We start from the raw sequence: 13,304 nt of genomic DNA on the forward strand, positions 1-13,304 counted from the left end.
CACTGAGAAGAAGCCCCAGTGTTCCTTCCAGTCATTTTCAGTGTGGGTGCCTTCTCCACGTGGTTCCTGGTTTCACTGCAGCTCTGAAGAGAATGTTAGCAAAGAGGTAATCGGGACAGTGAAAACAGTACTCAAAGACAGGGAGAGCAAGCTCTACATTACTCTCTTGGCACTTTCCATGTAGTAGATATAGCAGGATATATACCGGTTTTGAGGACAACTCAGTGGACAGTGTAGGCAGAAAAGTTCCTGGCTCCCTGAATGCCGTTCCTGGAGAGACACTGCGATCAAATCCTACAATTGCCTAAGAGCACTTTCCATGTGGGAGATATGTCAAGGTGTGCTTTGGTTTGGAGCACAACTCTCTCGAGAGAACGTTAGCAAAGAGGCAACCGGGAGAGTAGAAAGCAGTACTCAAAGACAGGGAGAACAAGCTCTACATTTCCCACCTGGCACTTTCCATGTGGGAGATATAGCAGGATGTATATTGGTTTTGAGGAACTGTCCCCAGACAGTGTAGGCAGAAAAGTTCCTGGCTCACTGAATGCCGTTCCTGGAGAGACACTGCCATCAATGTGGGAGATATGTCAAGATGTGTGTTGGTTTTGAGGACGGCTCTCTGGAGAGTCTTAGCAAAGAGGTCACACGGATAATCAGAGCAATTCTCAGAGGCACTGAGAACACGCTCCACAATTCCTCCTGGCACCATCGCTGTAGGAGATACCGCAAGACGTTTCTGTATATTGGCCACAGCGCTCTGCGGGGTGTTATCAGAGACTTTCTTGGGACAGTGAAAGCCAATGTCAGAGACACTGAGAAGAAGCCCCAAAGTTCCTCCCCTGGAGATTGGTCGCACGCCCAAAGAGCCAGCAGGGAAAACTATGCCTTGTTCTAAAGATCTTTGGGAAACTCTTGCGTAGCCCCACACACCTGCGGGCTGCAGGCTTTCCTGCTGCCTTCAGCCTCAAAACCACCCTTTCCCACTTGGCGCCGCGCCAGGCACAAAAATGGCCATATGTCTGGAGACTGGTCCCACGCCCAAAGAGCCAGCAGGGAAAACTATGCCTTGTTCTAAAGCTCTTTGGGAACCGCTTGGTAGCCCCACAGACCTGGGGGCTGCAGGCCTTTCTGGCGCCTTCAGCCTCAAAACCACCCTTTCCCACTTGGCGCCGCGCCAGGCACAAAAATGGCCATATGTCTGGAGATTGGTCCCACGCCCAAAGAGCCAGCAGGGAAAACTATGTCTTTTTCTAAAGCTCTTTGGGAACCGCTTGCGTAGCCCCACAGACCTAGGGGCTGCAGGCTTTCCTGCTGCCTTCAGCCTCAAAACCACCCTTTCCCACTTGGCGCCACGCCAGGCACAAAAATGGCCATATGGCTGGAGATTCTTCCCACGCCCAAAGAGCCAGCAGGGAAAACTATGCCTTGTTCTAAAGCTCTTTGGGAACCGCTTGCGTAGCCCCACACACCTGGGGGCTGCAGGCTTTCCTGCTGCCTTCAGCCTCAAAACCACCCTTTCCCACTTGGCGTCACGCCAGGCACAAAAATGGCCATATGTCTGGAGACTGGTCCCACGCCCAAAGAGCCAGCAGGGAAAACTATGCCTTCTTCTAAAGCTCTTTGGGAAACTCTTGCATAGCCCCACACACCTGGGGGCTGCAGGCTTTCCTGCTGCCTTCAGCCTCAAAACCACCCTTTCCCACTTGGCGTCACGCCAGGCACAAAAATGGCCATATGTCTTGAGACTGGTATTACGCCCAAAGAGCCAGCAGGGAAAACTATGCCTTGTTCTAAAGCTCTTTGGGAACCGCTTGCGTAGCCCCACACGCCTGGGGGCTGCAGGCTTTCCAGCTGCCTTCAGCCTCAAAACCACCCTTTCCCACTAGGCGCCACGCCAGGCACAAAAATGGCCATATGTCTGGAGACTGGTCCCATGCCCAAAGAGCCAGCAGGGAAAACTATGTCTTCTTCTAAAGCTCTTTGGGAAACTCTTGCATAGCCCCACACACCTGGGGGCTGCAGGCTTTCCAGCTGCCTTCAGCCTCAAAACCACCCTTTCCCACTTGGCGCCGCGCCAGGCACAAAAATGGCAATATGTCTGGAGACTGGTCCCACACCCAAAGATCCAGCAGGGGAAAATATGCCTTGTTCTAAAGCTCTTTGGGAAACTCTTGCATAGCCCCACACACCTGGGGGCTGCAGGCTTTCCTGCTGCCTTCAGCCTCAAAACCACCCTTTCCCACTAGGCGCCACGCCAGGCACAAAAATGGCCATATGTCTTGAGACTGGTCCCATGCCCAAAGAGCCAGCAGGGAAAACTATGCCTTGTTCTAAAGATATTTGGGAACCGCTTGCGTAGCCCCACAGACCTGGGGGCTGCAGGCTTTCCTGCTGCCTTCAGCCTCAAAACCACCCTTTCCCACTTGGCGCCACGCCAGGCACAAAAATGGCCATATGTCTGGAGATTGGTCCCACGCCCAAAGAGCCAGCAGGGAAAACTATGCCTTGTTCTAAAGCTCTTTGGGAACCGCTTGCGTAGCCCCACACACCTGGGGGCTGCAGGCTTTCCTGCTGCCTTCAGCCTCAAAACCACCCTTTCCCACTTGGCGCCGCGCCAGGCACAAAAATGGCCATATGTCTGGAGACTGGTATTACGCCCAAAGAGCCAGCAGGGAAAACTATGCCTTGTTCTAAAGCTCTTTGGGAAACTTTTGCATAGCCCCACACACCTGGGGGCTGCAGGCTTTCCTGCTGCCTTCAGCCTCAAAACCACCCTTTCCCACTTGGCGCCGCGCTAGGCACAAAAATGGCCATATGTCTGGAGACTGGTCCCACACCCAAAGAGCCAGCAGGGAAAACTATGCCTTCTTCTAAAGCTCTTTGGGAAACTCTTGCATAGCCACACAGACCTGGGGGCTGCAGGCTTTCCTGCTGCCTTCAGCCTCAAAACCACCCTTTCCCACTTGGCGCCGCGCTAGGCACAAAAATGGCCATATGTCTGGAGACTGGTCCCACGCCCAAAGATCCAGCAGGGAAAAGTATGCCTTCTTCTAAAGCTCTTTGTGAAACTCTTACATAGCCCCAAAGACCTGGGGGCTGCAGGCTTTCCTGCTGCCTTCAGCCTCAAAACCACCCTTTCCCACTTGGCGCCGCGCCAGGCACAAAAATGGCCATATGTCTGGAGACTGGTCCCACACCCAAAGATCCAGCAGGGGAAAATATGTCTTCTTCTAAAGCTCTTTGGGAAACTCTTGCGTAGCCCCACAGACCTGGGGGCTGCAGGGTTTCCAGCTGCCTTCAGCCTCAAAACCACCCTTTCCCACTTGGCGCCGCGCCAGGCACAAAAATGGCCATATGTCTGGAGACTGGTCCCACGCCCAAAGAGCCAGCAGGGAAAAATATGTCTTCTTCTAAAGCTCTTTGGGAAACTCTTGCATAGCCCCACACACCTGGGGGCTGCAGGCTTTCCTGCTGCCTTCAGCCTCAAAACCACCCTTTCCCACTTGGCGCCGCGCCAGGCACAAAAATGGCCATATGTCTGGAGATTCGTCCCTCGCCAAAAGAGCCAGCAGGGAAAACTATGCCTTGTTCTAAAGATCTTTGGGAACCGCTTGCGTAGCCCCACACACCTGGGGGCTGCAGGCTTTCCTGCTGCCTTCAGCCTCAAAACCACCCTTTCCCACTTGGCGCCGCGCCAGGCACAAAAATGGCCATATGTCTTGAGGCTGGTCCCACGCCCAAAGAGCCAGCAGGGAAAACTATGCCTTGTTCTAAAGCTCTTTGGGAAACTCTTACATAGCCCCACAGACCTGGGGGCTGCAGGCTTTCCTGCTGCCTTCAGCCTCAAAACCACCCTTTCCCACTTGGCGCCGCGCTAGGCACAAAAATGGCCATATGTCTGGAGACTGGTCCCACACCCAAAGATCCAGCAGGGGAAAATATGCCTTGTTCTAAAGCTCTTTGGGAAACTCTTGCATAGCCACACAGACCTGGGGGCTGCAGGCTTTCCAGCTGCCTTCAGCCTCAAAACCACCCTTTCCCACTTGGCGCCGCGCCAGGCACAAAAATGGCCATATGTCTGGAGACTGGTATTACGCCCAAAGAGCCAGCAGGGAAAACTATGTCTTTTTCTAAAGCTCTTTGGGAACCGCTTGCGTAGCCCCACAGACCTAGGGGCTGCAGGCTTTCCTGCTGCCTTCAGCCTCAAAACCACCCTTTCCCACTTGGCGCCACGCCAGGCACAAAAATGGCCATATGGCTGGAGATTCTTCCCACGCCCAAAGAGCCAGCAGGGAAAACTATGCCTTGTTCTAAAGCTCTTTGGGAACCGCTTGCGTAGCCCCACACACCTGGGGGCTGCAGGCTTTCCTGCTGCCTTCAGCCTCAAAACCACCCTTTCCCACTTGGCGTCACGCCAGGCACAAAAATGGCCATATGTCTGGAGACTGGTCCCACGCCCAAAGAGCCAGCAGGGAAAACTATGCCTTCTTCTAAAGCTCTTTGGGAAACTCTTGCATAGCCCCACACACCTGGGGGCTGCAGGCTTTCCTGCTGCCTTCAGCCTCAAAACCACCCTTTCCCACTTGGCGTCACGCCAGGCACAAAAATGGCCATATGTCTTGAGACTGGTATTACGCCCAAAGAGCCAGCAGGGAAAACTATGCCTTGTTCTAAAGCTCTTTGGGAACCGCTTGCGTAGCCCCACACGCCTGGGGGCTGCAGGCTTTCCAGCTGCCTTCAGCCTCAAAACCACCCTTTCCCACTAGGCGCCACGCCAGGCACAAAAATGGCCATATGTCTGGAGACTGGTCCCATGCCCAAAGAGCCAGCAGGGAAAACTATGTCTTCTTCTAAAGCTCTTTGGGAAACTCTTGCATAGCCCCACACACCTGGGGGCTGCAGGCTTTCCAGCTGCCTTCAGCCTCAAAACCACCCTTTCCCACTTGGCGCCGCGCCAGGCACAAAAATGGCAATATGTCTGGAGACTGGTCCCACACCCAAAGATCCAGCAGGGGAAAATATGCCTTGTTCTAAAGCTCTTTGGGAAACTCTTGCATAGCCCCACACACCTGGGGGCTGCAGGCTTTCCTGCTGCCTTCAGCCTCAAAACCACCCTTTCCCACTAGGCGCCACGCCAGGCACAAAAATGGCCATATGTCTTGAGACTGGTCCCATGCCCAAAGAGCCAGCAGGGAAAACTATGCCTTGTTCTAAAGATATTTGGGAACCGCTTGCGTAGCCCCACAGACCTGGGGGCTGCAGGCTTTCCTGCTGCCTTCAGCCTCAAAACCACCCTTTCCCACTTGGCGCCACGCCAGGCACAAAAATGGCCATATGTCTGGAGATTGGTCCCACGCCCAAAGAGCCAGCAGGGAAAACTATGCCTTGTTCTAAAGCTCTTTGGGAACCGCTTGCGTAGCCCCACACACCTGGGGGCTGCAGGCTTTCCTGCTGCCTTCAGCCTCAAAACCACCCTTTCCCACTTGGCGCCGCGCCAGGCACAAAAATGGCCATATGTCTGGAGACTGGTATTACGCCCAAAGAGCCAGCAGGGAAAACTATGCCTTGTTCTAAAGCTCTTTGGGAAACTTTTGCATAGCCCCACACACCTGGGGGCTGCAGGCTTTCCTGCTGCCTTCAGCCTCAAAACCACCCTTTCCCACTTGGCGCCGCGCTAGGCACAAAAATGGCCATATGTCTGGAGACTGGTCCCACACCCAAAGAGCCAGCAGGGAAAACTATGCCTTCTTCTAAAGCTCTTTGGGAAACTCTTGCATAGCCACACAGACCTGGGGGCTGCAGGCTTTCCTGCTGCCTTCAGCCTCAAAACCACCCTTTCCCACTTGGCGCCGCGCTAGGCACAAAAATGGCCATATGTCTGGAGACTGGTCCCACGCCCAAAGATCCAGCAGGGAAAAGTATGCCTTCTTCTAAAGCTCTTTGTGAAACTCTTACATAGCCCCAAAGACCTGGGGGCTGCAGGCTTTCCTGCTGCCTTCAGCCTCAAAACCACCCTTTCCCACTTGGCGCCGCGCCAGGCACAAAAATGGCCATATGTCTGGAGACTGGTCCCACACCCAAAGATCCAGCAGGGGAAAATATGTCTTCTTCTAAAGCTCTTTGGGAAACTCTTGCGTAGCCCCACAGACCTGGGGGCTGCAGGGTTTCCAGCTGCCTTCAGCCTCAAAACCACCCTTTCCCACTTGGCGCCGCGCCAGGCACAAAAATGGCCATATGTCTGGAGACTGGTCCCACGCCCAAAGAGCCAGCAGGGAAAAATATGTCTTCTTCTAAAGCTCTTTGGGAAACTCTTGCATAGCCCCACACACCTGGGGGCTGCAGGCTTTCCTGCTGCCTTCAGCCTCAAAACCACCCTTTCCCACTTGGCGCCGCGCCAGGCACAAAAATGGCCATATGTCTGGAGATTCGTCCCTCGCCAAAAGAGCCAGCAGGGAAAACTATGCCTTGTTCTAAAGATCTTTGGGAACCGCTTGCGTAGCCCCACACACCTGGGGGCTGCAGGCTTTCCTGCTGCCTTCAGCCTCAAAACCACCCTTTCCCACTTGGCGCCGCGCCAGGCACAAAAATGGCCATATGTCTTGAGGCTGGTCCCACGCCCAAAGAGCCAGCAGGGAAAACTATGCCTTGTTCTAAAGCTCTTTGGGAAACTCTTACATAGCCCCACAGACCTGGGGGCTGCAGGCTTTCCTGCTGCCTTCAGCCTCAAAACCACCCTTTCCCACTTGGCGCCGCGCTAGGCACAAAAATGGCCATATGTCTGGAGACTGGTCCCACACCCAAAGATCCAGCAGGGGAAAATATGCCTTGTTCTAAAGCTCTTTGGGAAACTCTTGCATAGCCACACAGACCTGGGGGCTGCAGGCTTTCCAGCTGCCTTCAGCCTCAAAACCACCCTTTCCCACTTGGCGCCGCGCCAGGCACAAAAATGGCCATATGTCTGGAGACTGGTATTACGCCCAAAGAGCCAGCAGGGAAAACTATGCCTTGTTCTAAAGTTCTTTGGGAAACTCTTACATAGCCCCACAGACCTGGGGGCTGCAGGCTTTCCTGCTGCCTTCAGCCTCAAAACCACCCTTTCCCACTTGGCGCCGCGCCAGGCACAAAAATGGCCATATGTCTGGAGACTGGTCCCACACCCAAAGAGCCAGCAGGGAAAACTATGCCTTGTTCTAAAGCTCTTTGGGAAACTTTTGCATAGCCCCACACACCTGGGGGCTGCAGGCTTTCCTGCTGCCTTCAGCCTCAAAATCACCCTTTCCCACTTGGCGCCGCGCCAGGCACAAAAATGGCCATATGTCTGGAGATTGGTCCCACACCCAAAGAGCCAGCAGGGAAAACTATGCCTTCTTCTAAAGCTCTTTGGGAAACTCTTGCATAGCCCCACACACCTGGGGGCTGCAGGCTTTCCTGCTGCCTTCAGCCTCAAAACCACCCTTTCCCACTTGGCGCCGCGCCAGGCACAAAAATGACCATATGTCTGGAGACTGGTCCCACGCCCAAAGAGCCAGCAGGGAAAACTATGTCTTCTTCTAAAGCTCTTTGGGAAACTCTTGCATAGCCCCACACACCTGGGGGCTGCAGGCTTTCCTGCTGCCTTCAGCCTCAAAACCACCCTTTCCCACTTGGCGCCGCGCCAGGCACAAAAATGGCCATATGTCTGGAGACTGGTCCCGCACCCAAAGATCCAGCAGGGGAAAATATGCCTTGTTCTAAAGCTCTTTGGGAAACTCTTGCATAGCCCCACACACCTGGGGGCTGCAGGCTTTCCAGCTGCCTTCAGCCTCAAAACCACCCTTTCCCACTTTGCGTCGCGCAGGCACAAAAATGGCCATATGTCTGGAGACTGGTCCCACGCCCAAAGAGCCAGCAGGGAAAACTATGCCTTCTTCTAAAGCTCTTTGGGAAACTCTTGCATAGCCCCACAGACCTGGGGGCTGCAGGCTTTCCTGCTGCCTTCAGCCTCAAAACCACCCTTTCCCACTTGGCGCCGCGCTAGGCACAAAAATGGCCATATGTCTGGAGATTTGTCCCTCGCCCAAAGAGCCAGCAGGGAAAACTATGCCTTGTTCTAAAGCTCTTTCGGAACCGCTTGCGTAGCCCCACAGACCTAGGGGCTGCAGGCTTTCCTGCTGCCTTCAGCCTCAAAACCACCCTTTCCCACTTGGCGCCGCGCCAGGCACAAAAATGGCCATATGTCTGGAGACTGGTCCCACGCCCAAAGAGCCAGCAGGGAAAACTATGTCTTCTTCTAAAGCTCTTTGGGAAACTCTTGCATAGCCGCACAGACCTGGGGGCTGCAGGCTTTCCTGCTGCCTTCAGCCTCAAAACGACCCTTTCCCACTTGGCGCCGCGCCAGGCACAAAAATGGCCATATGTCTGGAGACTGGTATTACGCCCAAAGAGCCAGCAGGGAAAACTATGCCTTGCTCTAAAGCTCTTTGGGAAACTTTTGCATAGCCCCACAGACCTAGGGGCTGCAGGCTTTCCTGCTGCCTTCAGCCTCAAAACCACCCTTTCCCACTTGGCGCCGCGCTAGGCACAAAAATGGCCATATGTCTGGAGACTGGTCCCACGCCCAAAGAGCCAGCAGGGAAAACTATGCCTTCTTCTAAAGCTCTTTGGGAAACTCTTGCATAGCCCCACACACCTGGGGGCTGCAGGCTTTCCTGCTGCCTTCAGCCTCAAAACCACCCTTTCCCACTTGGCGCCGCGCCAGGCACTAAAAAGGCCATATGTCTGGAGACTGGTCCCACGCCCAAAGATCCAGCAGGGGAAAATATGCCTTATTCTAAAGCTCTTTGGGAAACTCTTGCATAGCCCCACACACCTGGGGGCTGCAGGCTTTCCTGCTGCCTTCAGCCTCAAAACCACCCTTTCCCACTTGGCGCCACGCTAGGCAGAAAAATGGCCATATGTCTGGAGATTGGTCCCACGCCCAAAGAGCCAGCAGGGAAAACTATGCCTTGTTCTAAAGCTCTTTCAGAATCTCTTGCGTAGCCCCACAGACCTGGGAGCTGCAGGCTTTCCTGCTGCCTTCAGCCTCAAAACCACCCTTTCCCACTTGGCGCCGCGCTAGGCACAAAAATGGCCATATGTCTGGAGATTGGTCCCACACCCAAAGATCCAGCAGGGGAAAATATGCCTTGTTCTAAAGCTCTTTGGGAAACTCTTGCATAGCCCCACACACCTGGGGGCTGCAGGCTTTCCAGCTGCCTTCAGCCTCAAAACGACCCTTTCCCACTTGGCGCCGCGCCAGGCACAAAAATGGCCATATGTCTGGAGACTGGTCCCACGCCCAAAGAGCCAGCAGGGAAAAATATGCCTTCTTCTAAAGCTCTTTGGGAAACTCTTGCATAGCCACACAGACCTGGGGGCTGCAGGCTTTCCTGCTGCCTTCAGCCTCAAAACCACCCTTTCCCACTTGGCGCCGCGCTAGGCACAAAAATGGCCATATGTCTGGAGATTGGTCCCACGCCCAAAGAGCCAGCAGGGAAAACTATGCCTTGTTCTAAAGATCTTTGGGAACCGCTTGCGTAGCCCCACACACCTGGGGGCTGCAGGCTTTCCTGCTGCCTTCAGCCTCAAAACCACCCTTTCCCACTTGGCGCCGCGCCAGGCACAAAAATGGCCATATGTCTGGAGACTGGTCCCACACCCAAAGAGCCAGCAGGCAAAACTATGTCTTCTTCTAAAGCTCTTTGGGAAACTCTTGCATAGCCCCACAGACCTGGGGGCTGCAGGCTTTCCTGCTGCCTTCAGCCTCAAAACCACCCTTTCCCACTTGGCGCCGCGCCAGGCACAAAAATGGCCATATGTCTGGAGACTGGTATTACGCCCAAAGAGCCAGCAGGGAAAACTATGCCTTGCTCTAAAGCTCTTTGGGAAACTTTTGCATAGCCCCACAGACCTAGGGGCTGCAGGCTTTCCTGCTGCCTTCAGCCTCAAAACCACCCTTTCCCACTTGGCGCCGCGCTAGGCACAAAAATGGCCATATGTCTGGAGACTGGTCCCACGCCCAAAGAGCCAGCAGGGAAAACTATGCCTTCTTCTAAAGCTCTTTGGGAAACTCTTGCATAGCCGCACAGACCTGGGGGCTGCAGGCTTTCCTGCTGCCTTCAGCCTCAAAACCACCCTTTCCCACTTGGCGCCGCGCCAGGCACTAAAATGGCCATATGTCTGGAGACTGGTCCCACACCCAAAGATCCAGCAGGGGAAAATATGCCTTATTCTAAAGCTCTTTGGGAAACTCTTGCATAGCCCCACACACCTGGGGGCTGCAGGCTTTCCTGCTGCCTTCAGCCTCAAAACCACCCTTTCCCACTTGGCGCCACGCTAGGCAGAAAAATGGCCATATGTCTGGAGATTGGTCCCACGCCCAAAGAGCCAGCAGGGAAAACTATGCCTTGTTCTAAAGCTCTTTGGGAACCGCTTGCGTAGCCCCACAGACCTGGGGGCTGCAGGCTTTCCTGCTGCCTTCAGCCTCAAAACCACCCTTTCACACTTGGCGCCGTGCAAGGCACAAAAATGGCCATATGTCTGGAGACTGGTCCCACACCCAAAGAGCCAGCAGGGGAAAATATGCCTTGTTCTAAAGTTCTTTGGGAAACTCTTGCATAGCCCCACAGACCTGGGGGCTGCAGGCTTTCCTGCTGCCTTCAGCCTCAAAACCACCCTTTCCCACTTGGCGCCGCGCCAGGCACAAAAATGGCCATATGTCTGGAGATTGGTCCCACGCCCAAAGAGCCAGCAGGGAAAACTATGCCTTGTTTTAAAGCTCTTTGGGAAACTCTTACATAGCCCCACACACCTGGGGGCTGCAGGCTTTCCTGCTGCCTTCAGCCTCAAAACCACCCTTTCCCACTTGGCGCCGCGCCAGGCACAAAAATGGCCATATGGCTGGAGATTGGTCCCACGCCCAAAGAGCCAACAGGGAAAACTATGCCTTGTTATAAAGCTCTTTCAGAATCTCTTGCGTAGCCCCACACACCTGGGGGCTGCAGGCTTTCCTGCTGCCTTCAGCCTCAAAACCACCCTTTCCCACTTGGCGCCGCGCCAGGCACAAAAATGGCCATATGTCTGGAGACTGGTCCCACACCCAAAGATCCAGCAGGGGAAAATATGCCTTGTTCTAAAGCTCTTTGGGAAACTCTTGCATAGCCCCACACACCTGGGGGCTGCAGGCTTTCCAGCTGCCTTCAGCCTCAAAACCACCCTTTCCCACTTGGCGCCGCGCCAGGCACAAAAATGGCCATATGTCTGGAGATTGGTCCCACGCCCAAAGAGCCAGCAGGGAAAACTATGCCTTGTTCTAAAGCTCTTTGGGAAACTCTTGCATAGCCACACAGACCTGGGGGCTGCAGGCTTTCCTGCTGCCTTCAGCCTCAAAACCACCCTTTCCCACTTGGCGCCGCGCTAGGCACAAAAATGGCCATATGTCTGGAGATTGGTCCCACGCCCAAAGAGCCAGCAGGGAAAACTATGCCTTGTTCTAAAGATCTTTGGGAACCGCTTGCGTAGCCCCACACACCTGGGGGCTGCAGGCTTTCCTGCTGCCTTCAGCCTCAAAACCACCCTTTCCCACTTGGCGCCACGCCAGGCACAAAAATGGCCATATGGCTGGAGATTGGTCCCACGCCCAAAGAGCCAGCAGGGAAAACTATGCCTTGTTCTAAAGTTCTTTGGGAAACTCTTACATAGCCCCACAGACCTGGGGGCTGCAGGCTTTCCTGCTGCCTTCAGCCTCAAAACCACCCTTTCCCACTTGGCGCCGCGCCAGGCACAAAAATGGCCATATGTCTGGAGACTGGTCCCACACCCAAAGAGCCAGCAGGGAAAACTATGTCTTCTTCTAAAGCTCTTTGGGAAACTCTTGCATAGCCCCACAGACCTGGGGGCTGCAGGCTTTCCTGCTGCCTTCAGCCTCAAAACCACCCTTTCCCACTTGGCGCCGCGCCAGGCACAAAAATGGCCATATGTCTGGAGACTGGTATTACGCCCAAAGAGCCAGCAGGGAAAACTATGCCTTGCTCTAAAGCTCTTTGGGAAACTTTTGCATAGCCCCACAGACCTAGGGGCTGCAGGCTTTCCTGCTGCCTTCAGCCTCAAAACCACCCTTTCCCACTTGGCGCCGCGCTAGGCACAAAAATGGCCATATGTCTGGAGACTGGTCCCACGCCCAAAGAGCCAGCAGGGAAAACTATGCCTTCTTCTAAAGCTCTTTGGGAAACTCTTGCATAGCCGCACAGACCTGGGGGCTGCAGGCTTTCCTGCTGCCTTCAGCCTCAAAACCACCCTTTCCCACTTGGCGCCGCGCCAGGCACAAAAATGGCCATATGTCTGGAGACTGGTCCCACACCCAAAGATCCAGCAGGGGAAAATATGCCTTATTCTAAAGCTCTTTGGGAAACTCTTGCATAGCCCCACACACCTGGGGGCTGCAGGCTTTCCTGCTGCCTTCAGCCTCAAAACCACCCTTTCCCACTTGGCGCCACGCTAGGCAGAAAAATGGCCATATGTCTGGAGATTCGTCCCACGCCCAAAGAGCCAGCAGGGAAAACTATGCCTTGTTCTAAAGCTCTTTGGGAACCGCTTGCGTAGCCCCACAGACCTGGGGGCTGCAGGCTTTCCTGCTGCCTTCAGCCTCAAAACCACCCTTTCACACTTGGCGCCGTGCAAGGCACAAAAATGGCCATATGTCTGGAGACTGGTCCCACACCCAAAGAGCCAGCAGGGGAAAATATGCCTTGTTCTAAAGCTCTTTGGGAAACTCTTGCATAGCCCCACAGACCTGGGGGCTGCAGGCTTTCCTGCTGCCTTCAGCCTCAAAACCACCCTTTCCCACTTGGCGCCGCGCCAGGCACAAAAATGGCCATATGTCTGGAGATTGGTCCCTCGCCCAAAGAGCCAGCAGGGAAAACTATGCCTTGTTTTAAAGCTCTTTGGGAAACTCTTACATAGCCCCACACACCTGGGGGCTGCAGGCTTTCCTGCTGCCTTCAGCCTCAAAACCACCCTTTCCCACTTGGCGCCGCGCCAGGCACAAAAATGGCCATATGGCTGGAGATTGGTCCCACGCCCAAAGAGCCAACAGGGAAAACTATGCCTTGTTATAAAGCTCTTTCAGAATCTCTTGCGTAGCCCCACACACCTGGGGGCTGCAGGCTTTCCTGCTGCCTTCAGCCTCAAAACCACCCTTTCCCACTTGGCGCCGCGCCAGGCACAAAAATGGCCATATGTCTGGAGACTGGTCCCACACCCAAAGATCCAGCAGGGGAAAATATGCC

Source organism: Larus michahellis, chromosome 6, assembly GCF_964199755.1.
Source record: "Larus michahellis chromosome 6, bLarMic1.1, whole genome shotgun sequence".
NCBI classification, from domain to species: Eukaryota; Metazoa; Chordata; class Aves; order Charadriiformes; family Laridae; genus Larus; species Larus michahellis.